The 14,248-nt window shown below is 47.6% G+C and overlaps 1 long non-coding RNA gene across 1 annotated transcript in view; it reads left to right on the top strand.

Moving 5' to 3' along the window:
- Positions 1–14,248, top strand: part of LOC131499372 (uncharacterized) — an 800,352-nt gene that overhangs the window by 352,795 nt on the left and 433,309 nt on the right. Inside the window, exon 7 of the long non-coding RNA XR_009255831.1 lies at positions 1,041–1,103. This is a non-coding gene — a long non-coding RNA (uncharacterized LOC131499372). The remainder of the gene's footprint in view (positions 1–1,040; positions 1,104–14,248) is intronic.

Genomic DNA, 14,248 nt, shown 5'->3' with positions numbered 1-14,248 from the left:
TCTTAATGGAATCTGGTAGCAATGTCTGACATGCTCTGGAAAATTCCGATGTAGTAGACAGAGGGCTCCAAGGCTAAAATTTAACTATTTTCCCCTAAAGTTTAATTTCCATGGCTTGATTTCATAAAAAGCAATTTTCATCATGGTTTTTAGGTGGTCATAATTGAAAGAGAAATTTCTCCCCCTGAGAGGGTCTCTGAAGATAGCTGTCTTTGACACTGATGCATCTCCCTCTTGGCCAGAAGCCACAGAGATGGGTCCCCCTCATGTTAGATCATTAATTGTTCGTCTCCAGGTTTGCACGCACTAAGCTGAGAGCCGAGGCAATTATGCAATTAAGTCAAGCAAAAAACGATGCTTGTGCTCCACTGATCCACAATTTTAGTTGACAGTTGCTTTGACTTGACTTGTCCTGATAATTGCTTCAAGTCCTCCATGACCCTCTGACAGAAAGTGTGAGCTCCTTTAGAGAGTGTGTGATTTGCGGGGGACAGTTCCACCATCTTCCAGAAAAGTGGGGAGTGGATGCTGATATGTTTCATTGACGTCAAATACAACCCGTGTTAGTTGGGATTTGCCCAGAGGCTGATCCTAAGACAAGATCCCAGATGCATCGGATTATCCCAGAAGTGATTCCGGGAAGTGTTGGTAGAGGGATGAGGGCGTAAGACCGCAAATTACCTCTGCGGGTAACGAGCTTACCCCCACGGGGCACATCTAAGAACCAGTGTAGGCACCCTGCTCAGAATTCCTGCCTGAGGGAGATACACAGACCCCCAGTGGTCCCTGTTCAGGGCCTTTACCGGGGGCATTAGCTCTTTAGCACTTGGGGCACAGTGGGCTCCAGCTTACAGGGAAAGCCATCGGGCAAAGAGAGGCAGATGTTGGCCTGTGAAGTCTGGCCGGCAGGCTCCGCGAAGAGGAGTCCCAAACGGAACGGACGGGGCACCAGCTCTATGTCCAGACCTCCTCGAGCCACAAACCCTCACTTTTTGTCCCTCCAGATCCAGCTCCACCTTTCTTTTATTCTCTGCTTTCAGAACAAATTCTGATGTTCGGACCTGACCTTGACGAGCGTGCACCTTGTCATTCTCCTGGAGAAGGTAAGTCACCAGTGGAACATGCACATGACTTTTCAGTCTCTTTGCAAAACTCAAGATATTAGAGACACTTCAGATAAAATAGTCCTACGCTGGATTACCTGAGTTGGATGATGCCTCTTATAAAACTAACTCCGTAATGTTACCTATTTTTACTCTCAGGTACCCTTTTGTCTTTAAAAAGAAAAAAAATGTAAAACTTTAAAACAGAAACACCCCACTGTATCTGGTCTTTCTGTATGCCTTTCAACAGCCTCTGGCTCGAGGTAATGTCATCCTGATCAGATTATTTTCTTGGCTAGACTACACACATAGCCAGGCCAAGCCAAATCAACACGTATTTATTTAACAATTAATGTGTATCATGATTACATAAGGTAAGTACTTCTCAACCACATACTGCGTAACTTGCTCTAAGTCAACTTTTCGTCTTTGCCTCTGGTATTACTTGCAAATACATCTAGGAAAGGAATGGACACTGAGCTAACAATGGGTTTGCAGGATGGAAAGCATAATCCCCTTTCCGCATTTTGCCTCATGTAACGTTCTTAGAAAACCCGAGTACACATGAGCTCAGGAATTGTTCCCACCAGTATTTACAATGGGATCTTTTATTCTTTCAATTACAGCTCCTTTAAGAATGCTTGATAATATTAAAATCTAAGTGTCACGGGCACAGAAATTTAGGGTAATCTTTTGGCTCCCTGGAAGGAAGTCCGCATGTATAGATAAGTACCCAGAAGAGAGTTGTAAGGGAGCAGGCCTTGTACATCATTCTTATTAGCTGGGATCTCATTTATCTCATCTCCTGAGACCTTCGTGTAATGCTCTGTGCTCCGAGAGCCTTCACTAGCTCCCCTGGACAGAGCGAGTTGTTTTTCTGATTCTCCCACCTCCACCACTTTGTTTGGTGTTTACCTGTTTTACACCCTACATAGTGAATTTCTCAGAGCAAGGATAGTATCTTATTCAAAATGGGAATTTAGGGGGTGCCTGGGTGGCTCAGTTGGTTGAGCATCTGACTCTTGATTTTGGCTCAGGTCATGATCCCAGGGCCATGGGGTCAAGCCCCTCATCAGACTCTGTGCTGAGTGTGGAACCTGCTTGAAATTCTCCCTCTCTCTCTCCCCCCACAGCTCTTCCTTTGTCCCTCTCCCCCACTCACTCTCTCTCTCTCTCTCTCTCTCTCTGAAATAAAAAAAATGAGAATTTAAAATTCTCCTCTTGCGTAGGATAGTGACTAGGACATAATGGGTGATCAGCAAATGCTTGTTAAGTTGACATGAGGAAGAGTGTTCTTTATTCTGATAATGGCTACAAAAAAAAATCTACACCAAATATCATAATTAGTGGTGAAATATTTAAAGCTTTCCCTTGAGATTGGGAACCAAACAAGAATGCCTGCTATCTTTTTAATGTCACAGTGCATGTCCAAGCCAGTTCAGTGAGGAAAGGACAAGAAATTTTAAAATATAAGGATAAGGGGAGCCTGGGTGGCTCAGTCGCTTGAGTGTCTGATTTCATCTCAGACGTGATCTCGCGGTTGACGAGTTCAAGCCCCACATCAGGCTCTGTGCTGACAGCTCAGAGCCTGGGGCCTGCTTCAGATTCTGTGTGTCTCCCTCTCTGCCCCACCCCGCTCATGCTCTGTCTCTCTCTGTCTCAAAAATAAAAAAAAAACATTAAAAAAATTTGTTTTAAAATGTAAGGATAAGAAAGGAAGAAATACAACTATCATTAGCACACAACATTACTGGAAAGTAGAAATCTAAAAGTCTACAAGTAATGTGTAAGAACTAATAAGTGAATTTAGCAAGGTTGATAAATATAAAGTCAGTATGGAAATATGTACGTCTGTGTACCAGCAACAAATACTTAAGAAAATGAAATGAGGGTCACCAGGATGCTTTAGCAAATAGCATCACATACATTAAATATTAGGGGAAAAAAACCTAACAAAAGATGTACGTGACTTCTAAAACTATAAAACATCATTGAAAGAAATTAAAGAATGTGGTCTTCCCCCCAACCCTTATGGTTTCCATGTTTGTGGACGTGCAGAGTACAGAGTGTCCTGGGAGCGTAGAGTGGCCGAGAAGGAATCACAGAGCGATCGAGACCCTGGTTCGTATAGATCCGGGTAGGCTCTTCTAGTTATCAGTTGCTGTGTAACAAATGACCCCACACTTTGTGGCTGAAAACAGTGTTCAGTTGCTTGTAGATCTGTACTTTTGGCGGCGGCTCAGCAAGGGTGGCTCGTTGCTGCTCCGTGTTGCGTCAGCTAGAAAGGCTGGACGCGGTGCTAGGAAATTTCTAGATGATTCCAGTACGCGGCTGCTGAGTGGGTGCTGGGTGTTGGCTGAAAGCTCCGCACAAGCGTGTGCCTCTCTTTGGGCAGCTTGGGCTTTCTCCTGGAGTGGTCCCAAGAGAGAGCATCAAGGAGAATAGGATAGACGTGCATGGTGTTTGTATGACCTGGCCTCCAAAGTCACGCAGAATCACTGGCACCGCACTCTGTCGATCCAGGCAGTCACAAAGTGCCACTCAGTTTTAAGAGGAGGGGACATAGACTCCACCTCTTTGCGGGGAAGCAGCAAGGTTCCAGAAGAACATGTGGGGCAGGAGATGTTATTGTGGCCACCGTAGAAAATAAAATCTGCCACAAAGTCTCCGGTAAGCTTTCTGGATTTTCTCTTTTGTTACAAAGTTTTGAGCAGAGGGGTGACGTGACCTGACCTGGGATATATTTTGCCTTATTATTTTGCCTTATATTTGTATCTGGGCTTTGATTCCACAGATAGGATTTTGTTCTAGAACTAAAACACATGGGTCATTGCATATATAACTGTGACCCTACGGAAGTCAGGTGCCCAGCATATTACAGAATATCATCAAGTGCTGGGATCCTTTAGATTTTTGTGTGGTCATATCCAGCGGCCAGACCTGGGCGGATGGGCCCATGAGTCCCAGCAGTTCTGTACACACGGGGATCTTCGTGTGCCAGAGAAGGGGCGTGGTGAAGAGACCCGTTTTCTCAGGCTGGGGTGTCGGCTTCCTGAGCAAAGACGCAGACTGTGCAGAGACAGCTACCCGGCAGAGGCAAGGTCTGTTGGAATGTGTCTTGACGACCATAGAGGAGGCTCTACCCCTCTTGATTTGGAGTGATTTCCCAATTCTTACCCAGAGTCAGATGGAGTCTTTGGATGAGATGAGTGAAGGGAGACAATGTGCTCGCTTCCTGTCCTCCCAGGCACTGGGGAGAAGGCCAAGGAGCTAAGTAGGTCACAAGAGGCAGGAAGAGAAAAAAAGAGAAGAGCCCCAGAGATGGAATTTCTAGGGGAACCCTCGCCAACTTGGATGAAACGTTCTCTAGATTACTTGTACGGCTCAGTATGGCGTCATGGGGCAATCGCCAGCACGACAGTCAGAGAAAACGGCGTTTGAATCTTACCTCCAGCACCCATGAGCTGTGTGCTGGTAGACATGTAATGAAGTCACGCCTCAGTCTGTCCATTAAAAATTAAAGGTAAGGATGGCCACCAAAGGTCATTTTGAGGATTGAGTGAAATGACATACACAATACCCCCGGTACAGTTACAGTCACGGTGGACTCTGAAAATGGCGGGTACCTTCCCCTCTCGCTATTGCTTCCGTCCATCCTTCCTTTCCGTTGCCCGCTCTGACATAGCGAAGCTCGTGCGTATTCGGCCTGCACTCCTGGAGATTTCGTCTAGAGATGAGGCATAACATTCACGAAAGAAGACTCACCGTCTTTTCCACCATCTTTTCGTGGGATCACACAAACTTGGCAGGTATTTTGAGTTATTTAGTAATTATGAGTAGGAAGGGTAGTGGAAGAGAGGAAAAGGAAGGAAGGAAAGGGAACTCTATTTTACTTGTAGCAATAAGAACTCATTTGTTTATGAAAACAAAAGAGAGCATAAAAGAAAAGTGGATGGACTGATTCCACATAAAGCCAAACAAATAAATATTTTAGTAGATCCCCCAATAGAACTTAGAGGTTTGGGTAGTTTTGGTGGTTTTTACTTTTTTTTTCCCCTAGTAATCCTCTATACCTAAGTATATTGTTTGGGTCAACACAGCGATCACCCGTCAGTGTCGAGAAGCTTTCGTCACGTGTCTCAGTATCCGTGCGGCACGGCTGAGAATGAGGTACGTGTTGCTGCCATCTTGTTGGGGATATTCTAGATGGACAACACTTGTAGATGCAGACTTATGGAGGAAGACTCAGTGGTGTGCCAGAACCAGCTCTAACCAGCTCATGAGACCTGACTGTGCTAACTTGCTAACTCCACATTCGTTGCCGTCCCTCACTTTGGTAGCTTAGCATCATGAGCCACCCCGGGAGTATTTGCATCATGGACACCAGCAGAAGTCCCAAGTTATTATGCACCCTCTCCCTGACCAAGACTGATTGCTAAACATCTACTGAAACACCACTGGAGAGACAGAATGAAATGAAAACTTGTAACAGCTTCATTCAAAGGCAAAGAAACTACATTACATATTAAGATTTTGGTTTTGTTTTAAATAGGCAAACATGAGTTATGTACTTGAAGCTATTAAAAAAAATCTCAATTTAGAACTTGTATTTTGAGTTCCAAGGGGTTGCGTTGATTACCATCCAATCTAATTTTAAAGAAGAATTTCATTGGTTTTGGATTCATTGAAACAGGGATTTTTAAAGAATTGATTTTTGTTTTAAAGTTCAATAAAATTTTATTAATTTAATTAGTTCCTATCAATTTTTAAATAAGCAGTGGCTTAGATTAAATTTGCGTGCTTGGGGCGCCTGGGTGGCTCAGTAGGTTAAACATCTGCCTTCAGCTCAGGTCACGATGTCTTGTTTCGTGAGTTTGAGCCCTGTGTCTGGATCTGTGCAGACAGTTCAGAGCTTGGAGCCTGCTTCAGATTCTGTGTCTCCCTCCCTCTCTGCCCCTCTCCTGCTCGCTCTTTCTGTCTGTCAAAATACATAAACATTAAAAAAAACATTTTAAATTTGCATGCTCTCTCTCTCCCTCTCCTTCTTCACCCCCTCTCCTTTTTCAACCCAGTCTTCTCTGAGCACATTAATGGATCTAGGCCATCATTTTGTGAATAGAACACAATGGGTGATTGTAAATGAGGTAAAAGATCTGGGCCGGAATTTTGAGGTGTTGTTTCCATTAGGCTGTATGTTACCGACTCTGTAAACCAGGAAAAAGAATTTGGGTAGATGTAGGACAGGGGTTGTGTTTGTGGTGGAGGTCAGTCTAAGCCAGTTGGACTTGGTGTCACATTCAGAAGTTGATTTGAGAGTGGAGTGGAATCGGTAGGCATCCCATCGACAGGATGGTCCGGGTTCACCTTCCTGGTGCGTGTGGACATGGGGGTAACCAGGGAGGAAGCAGCGTCATGCAGTGTGATCAGAAGAGGGCCAGGTTAGAAGATAAAGGGCCCACAGTTCATAGTTCTTTTAGGTGAGCTTGCCTGACTTCAGAACAGGATCGAAATCACAATCCAGAGGAACTAGAAAAAGGAATAAATAGGTAACGAGACTGGAGTTAAATGCTGAGGAATGAGAACCCAAGTGTGAAGGAGTCTTTCCCCGCTTGCTTTCTTCCACCCGCTAGTCCCACGTGATGCTTTCCAAAACAAGGATTTGCAGTCCAGTAATTTTGCAACTTCATGGTGTCATCCTCCACCCCCTCTCAGAAACGCATAATGGGCATTGGCGTAGTTTAGGCTCTGACAAGTCGTGCAGTTAATAAAGCCATTTATGCTTGTGGAACTGACTCCTTTGAGCACAGAACACATTTTGGGCATCACGGTGTGTACATTCTGAGACCAGACAGACAGAGCATCTCAGATCAGTCTGCGATGTAGGGCAGAAAGAGCTTGGGGTCTGGTCAAATACTCCCAGACCCAAATCTGGAGATAAGGTCTGCAAAGAGACGAGCAAAGAACCAGGCACATAACAGACCCTCATCACACAGTGGCCTGAATTCTCCCAAGGCAGAGGGGGGCATGATTCTGAAAGAGAGGCTGTCCTCACAGGGGACTCAGGTGGGTTACTTGCTCTCTGCAGAGTTACCTGTCTGGAGTGAGGATGTGAGAAGGTCTAGAGTGGTTTAGGGAGTCCAATAACCTGTTACCCATTCCTGACTCTCCGGCCGTCTTGGCATAAACTTTTTGGCTGTGAAGTTGAGTTCAAGCTTCGTGTTCCTCAGGAGGCTCCCAGAGTTCCAGGGCTCAGAAAGTCAAATTGGGGACAGGTACCGAGGGCTAACTATGTACCCAGGATTAGCATCCCGGGTTTGGTAAAGACAGTATCTGTTGTTGAGTGTCTGTTTTCTTCCCTTTCGAGCAATCTGCAAGGGAAGAGTAGTGTCTTCTGGAGGCTCCCAAGATCTGAAATAAGAGGATGAAAGGAAACTGTTTATAAAGACCTGGGTGTAAACAGTAGGGCTCTGGAGAGAGGAGGTGGTGGGGGGAGTGTGCTCTTTGCGCCCTGGTAATGATCAAGGCGTCTTGGATGGTTTTACCTTCCTGCTTTTTCTCCAGGGTGTGATCCCCTGGGGGAAATGCACCCTGAGATCTGCCTGTAGCCTGTCTTCCCCAGCTCATCGGTCATTTTTGACTCAGTTGGCTGAGTCATAAGCAGAGGGTGGGTTCAGATCCTCATTTCTAAAATATTTCCCGTGCCAGGCCTTGTGCTAGCTACCCGGAGTACAAAGAAGGAGATGGGGCAGCCCCCTCCCTGAAATCACTCATGGACTGGGCGGGGGAACAGATGTACATACTAACTGATCATTAAGCCACAAAGCAGTGAATGCTGGGATAATCCATGAAAAGTGCTTAGAATACTGTCTGAGCACATGATAAGGGCTCAATACATCTTGATTACTATTATGATCGATATAATTATTATTATTAAACAGGCAGGTTGCAGTGGGAGCATCGAAGAGTGTGTGTGTCGGGGGTGGCTTGTTTTGCCTGGAAGCTGAGAGAAAGCTTCGCAGACAGAAGGTAATATTTCTCTTGAAAAGCTAAGAATGTGGCCATGCTCAGGAGAAGGAAAACATATCCCTCTGGTCAAAGAAACATGTACGAAAGCCTTGACATGAGTATTCAAGCATGTCGAAAGACCTGCAAATATTTTAGCATGGCTGAGTCATGAGGGGTGTGTGTGTGTGTGTGTGTGTGTGTGTGTGTGTGTGTGTGTGTGGCCAGAAACAAAATGGGAAGATGAGAGGTTAAGAGTCAGCTTGTGCTTGAGAAGGTGATCACTTACTGCAAAATTGGGATTATAAATGTTTACAATAGGAACATAGCTATGGTGGGTTTTTTAAGAAATATAAATTAAATAATTAACTATGATGAATACAGTAATGCACCTTTGAAAGTTGCTAAGAGAGTAAATCTTAAAAGTTTTCACCATAAGAAAAACATCTTATAACTGTATGGTGACGAGTGTTAATGAGACTTAGCATGGTGATCATTTCACAATACACACAAATACTGAATCATTATGTTGTCTACCTGGAACCCGTGCAATGGTAATAATGCCAACTATACCTCAAGGAAAAAAAGTGAAAAGCTCTTTGACCAATTGATTCCAATTCAGGGAGTCTGTTCTCACAAAACAGAACTGTTTATGTCAAAACATTAGGAAAAAAATCTGAACCAGGAGGAGTTGCGGAGTAAATTTTGATATGTCTCTCTGATTCCATTAGGGAACTATTCAGATTGTTATTAAAGAACAGACTTAGATAGTCTGGGGAAAAGCAGGTAATGTAGCTTCAGGTGAACAAAGTCTAGAAATAAAAACGGACTCTAAAAAAGAATCTCGACTCTGTTACAAAATGTGCTTAGCTGGACGATTAGAAGACAGTATTTTGAAAGGTTAAAGTTGTTATTTGTGGGGGAAGGCGTCAAGGGAAATTTTTATTTTCTTTTCTGTATTTATTCCAACCAGGGAAGAAAGGGGGGGCGGCAGGGGGTGGTTCATGTACCCCAGTGGAGAAACCAGAAAGCGGCCTGGTTTGTGACCTCCCTCCGCCCACCCATAGGACACCAAGCCATGCCTCCGGGGTTCACCTTGGAGCTGAGAGATGAGCCTTTGTGGGCATGTGGGTGAACCAGTACCCCACAACTGCACCCAGTAACAGTGAACTTGAACTCTCCAACAGGGGCTACAAGAGTTCTTGAGGGAGAGATCAGGGTGACCAGGGCCAGGAGAAAGACTTGTTGTAGACAGCAGGATTCAAGCTGACTCTCACAGGGTATGAAGGTTTAGACGGGGAAGAGGAAGGAAGCTTCACCTGAACCCCGCTTGTCTTTTCTAGCTCCTTAATGAGTAAGTAAACCCTGATTCTTGAAGATCTGCCTCCCACTGGTGCCTTATCTAAATGTCGATGCCTCTTTGTACCAAGCGAGCTAAACTGAGCCATTTGGTGGTTGGAGACATGATTGTAATAACTACCAGTTACTAAGCACTCGCCCAGCGCGTTAACCTGCCTGGCTTCTTCCTCTTCACCGAGCCCTCTTATAAATTGATGTTTTTACAGATTGGAAGACGGAGGCTTGGGTAGATCACCTAAAATAACACCTAAGTGCTAGAGTATAATTGGATCCGGGCCAATCTGGCTTCATAGTCTGCGAGGGTAAGCCGTGGTCACTTTCCACTGTACCGGTTTTCCCCTCCGCCTCCCCACCTCACATCACACCTATCCTCATTCATCTGGGGGAGAAGCAGGGCCCCCAGAATGACCTCTGTTTTCTGAACAGCAACAGCGAGTTACTGAGATCCATCCTTGTGTGCTTTCAACCGGTGTGTGTTTGTTGAATGAGCACAGTGTGCGGGATGCCATGCTGGGTGAGGGGGTGACAATGTGCCCAGGCGCTCCTGGAATGGAACCCATCGTGGCTTCCCAGGCTCCTCGCTGTGTTTGTGTGGGGGGGCAGGGACTGGTGTCCTTTAGCCCCAGCCCGAGGCCAAGTCCTGCCGTCTCTGGGGTGGTTAGCGCGGGAGCCTTATCATCCAGGGGAGAGACCTCTGAGCCGGCCGTGTGACCTCAGAGCCTCCTCCCACCGAGACAGGACAAGGCTGAATTCAGTGATTTTCCACATCTCTCCATTTTCGCACGTGGTTCTACTTCCCACCTAGGGAAAATACGAGGCCTCGGAACATGGAGGCAGGGTGAATCACACACGTGGAACAGAGGGAGAGAAGCCAGGCCCCGTGTATAGTGTAATTCGTGTACAGTTCACAAACAGGTGAGACCAACTGAGCTGTGGAGTTAGAGATCTGTCAGGATACTGGTCCCCCCTGGACGGGCGGGGGTGGGGGGCGTGACTGGGAGAAAGAAGGAGGATGCTTCCAGGGGCCGCCGGATGGGTCCTGCATCTGGATCTCTGCTGATTCCCCCGCATGTTCCCTTCACGATGCTTTGTTGACCTGCACGCCTAGGACTTTGGGTCCTTTTCTTTATGGGTAAACAGTACTTTAATTAAAAACAGTATTCACACAGCATCAAAAGAGAGTGGTGGGGCGGGAAGTGTCCCCGAGGGCTTTCCGGGGCAGGGCAGGGGCTCTGGACTCGCTCTGTGACTGGAGCAAGTCTCCTGCCCTCTCTGAGCAGTAGGGGGTCACTCAGGGCAACAGCCTCACTTGCCGGAGGGTCCGTGCTGTCGACGCTGCCCGGATTTCCCCGGCTCTGAGCTTGAACGGGAGCAGGGCACTGGGCTGTGCCGGGCCCGGCGCCTGAGCCTGGAGCCCTGGGCAGGAGCCCGAGGAGCACGCTATCGTGAGCATTCAACAGGTGGCACTCTTCCCTCAGCCTCCGGAGCTCGTGCGGCAGGGGCTGCCTTGACGCAGGGCTGAGCCAGGAGGTGAATCTCCAGGAGCAGGCCTTGCCACTCCCGGGAGCAGGGGTCTCAGACCCAGGGTCCCCCCGCACATAGTCCGCCCCTGGCCATTCTTCTCAAGGCTCCCGGGATCCCCAGGAGGAGCCCGGGACCAGTGTCCCCGGTCCCCTCCTCCTTGGGAGCGCTCCCACAGCCCTTCTGCCGGCATCCGGGGGTCCCGGGCTTCAGGCGGAGAGGGTCCTCCTTCCTGTGGGGCGGTCCTTCTAAACAAGAGAGAGAGAAATTTCTGGGAACCTGGGTGACTACTCCAACAGAGAAGGGAACATGAATATTTCATTAAGGTGGTTCGAGCTATTAAACAACATTACAAAACCAAGCGTGTTGGCAGGAATCTGAGAAGCACATTTACATGGGTACAAATAGTGTGAAAAGGGGCCCAGTGAGGAGGCAGCCTCAGGGAAAGCCCCCTGCTGGTCTGCCTGAAGTGGCCTCCGGGACACCCCTGTCCCCGCTCCAAGCACATTCCAAAGGGGAGGTGGAAGGGGAGCTCAGAGATGGCAGGACCCCCAGCCCAGTGTAAGTTCTTTCAGTGCCCTGGGGCAGTGGGGGGAGACTCTCAGGCATCCCTTTCCTGGTCTGAGGGGCCAAGGGCCTGGGAGGAGCTTAGAACCCATGGCTGCCCCAAGAGACTTCCCTAGAGTCTCAGATGTCTGCGCCGGAGGAAGTCAAGCTTGGGGAAACAGGGTGAGACGTCCGTCAGAGTGAGGGCAGGATCCAGCGTGAGGCCCCATGCTACCCTCTGAACCACCAGTGGACCGGCCGTCTCTCCCCCGTGTGTCCCTCTGGCTGAAGGACAAGGACACACAAAGGCCTTTTATGCAGCCGCCACCTAGAGCATTGAGATGTCCTTACATCTCATGTGTGTCCCCTTACACAACTCGAGGCCCCCTCCCCCGAGACCACTTTTGCATGATTTCTGCGCGAGATGATACTACAAAAACATGGGTGGAATTTAGCATTTTGCATCTCTGGTTTCTTATAAAGCTCTGACGTAGATGCTGATTATAATCTCCATTTTACAGAGAAGGACACCGAGGCTTAAAGAGGTTAGGTAAATTGCCCGAAGTCACACTGCTTAGTAGAGTCAGAGGGCAGTTGAAATCTAGGTTCATTTGAATCCAGAACCTACACTCTAAATCCATCTTGGCTGGAGAACGTGTCAAAGCCTCTGGTTCTCTGACTCCCTGATCATACCAGAGAGAGGTGTGACGGAGGAGGGCTCACAGAAGAAGCTGGAGAGTAAGGCCATGGGAACAAAAGACCAGGCTATTTATGAAGGCTGCTATTTAAGCACTTGGACAGACAGCTTAGCTGCTCGGAGACTCCATTTTGTCTACTTACCCTGAGAACTCACCACAGAAATACCTATAAAGTGCCAAGCCTGGTGTCTGGTAAACAGTAGGAACTCAATAAATGGCAGAGCCCTTCCTCACTTCCTGCTGCTCCCTCCACCTGCCCAGCTAGACATGGTTCTCTTCCAGGTTGATTCTTTCTGCTCAGGAAGAGTTTTCTAGAGAGGCTGTGAGTGGTGACTCCAAACTCGAGCTATGTGTGGGATGTCCTTTCCCCACACCTTGAACGCTTCCTGTCTCAGTACTTACCACATTGTGCTGTAGATTGTTTAATTTGTCAGCTATCTTTCCTCCGCTGGGGACTTGATGTGGCAGGAAATGTGTCCACCTCGTTCCCTGTGGAATCCCAAGGTACCGGCAGAGGCCCTAAAATGTTAGAACACTCATTAAGTATCTGTTGGTGGCCGTGTGGGTGAGAGGATGGGTGGGCTGATGAGCGGGAGGAAGGATGGAGGGATGGATGGACGGACTGATGGGTGAATTGGATGGGTCATTTGGTACATAGATAATCAGCTTGAGTATCTTCACTTATCACATTCTGTCACATGTGTACACACTGGGGTTTCCAGGAACATTGTCCTCCTGTTTACCATTAACTCCACGTTTTTGGGTTTTTTTTACCATCCTAAGGGAGGTAGAAGCAATACCCAAGGCTGGCCCTGCCCAAGCTGATAAGGGCCACTGTCCAGCCCAAGCCCCACAAACAAACAAAGGCATTTTCTGAGCCTTCTCCATCTCCACAAGCGTCCAGGAAGAAAAAAATTCTGTTTGGTAAGAGTAGATGCCAAAGTCTATCCCTCATTTCCACAAAGCTTCCCTCCACTCAGGAGGAGGGGCTGCCTATGATTTCTGGAATCTTAGACTCCTTTTTTTCCTCTTTTTTCTCCTTCGGTGTTGATGGGAAGGAGGGGGTCTGATAACCAGGCTGCTAATTGCTCTGCCTATCAGAAGATGGTCTTTCATTGCCGTGTGTATGTGGGGAGTGGGTGGTTCAGAAGGCAGAGTGAAGCTGGAGTCTGTGGCTTGGCCGGGACTGGGGCCCAGTGGAGAGATCAGGGTTCAGGGAGAAGTGAGGGAGGGCAGGGCCAGTGGAATGCTCTCAAGATAATCTCCTGTTCTTATCAACGGCACGTTTCCCCAACACACATACTTAATGTACTTGAACTTGTAACCCTGGAAAGCAAAATAGCAGCTTCAATCTGTTGGGCCCCAAGGGAAGCAGATTCTGGTTCTGGTTCTCGAGTGGGCTTGACCAGAGATCAAACCTGGGGCGGGGGGGGGGGGCGGTCTCCTTCTCATGCCCCTTTACTCCCTGTCATGCTCTTCCTCCTTCCTCTTTGCAGATATTATCTGGGGACTCTCTTCATGCCCACCTCGGTCCCCTTTCTAAACAAGTTCTCAAAATAGACTCAGCTCAACGCAGACCCGTGGAGGTGTTAAGGACTGAGAAAGCTCTTGTTTGTACCAGCACTGAGATAAATAAACCTGTCTTGGGAAGCTCCCCTTTGCACTTGGCCAAAGAAATGAAGTCCCTGTCTTAAATGAACAGATTGTTCAACAAAGTGGTGTGCGGGGGTGACCTGTCAGGGACTGTTGTAAGTATTGTCTCAAGGTGGGAGAGACAAGATAATAAGAGAGGAAGGAAGAAGGAAGGCAGGGAGGATGAGCTGAAAGGATGGGTGGGCAGAAGAGAGAAGTGTGGTACGTAATATTGATTGAGTATCTACTTAAGTCAGGGACTAAGCCACACCCTGTAGCACATTTTTCTCTAAGATCCACAGCCATCTGGTAGGTTTGTTGCCTTCCATTTAATAGATGAGGAAGCTGAGGCCCAGCAAAGTTCATGAATATGCCTAAGGTCACACA

Source organism: Neofelis nebulosa, chromosome 17, assembly GCF_028018385.1.
Source record: "Neofelis nebulosa isolate mNeoNeb1 chromosome 17, mNeoNeb1.pri, whole genome shotgun sequence".
NCBI lineage: Eukaryota > Metazoa > Chordata > Mammalia > Carnivora > Felidae > Neofelis > Neofelis nebulosa.
Note: the sequence above shows the minus strand (reverse complement) of the source record. Positions and strands in the feature narration are given on the sequence as shown.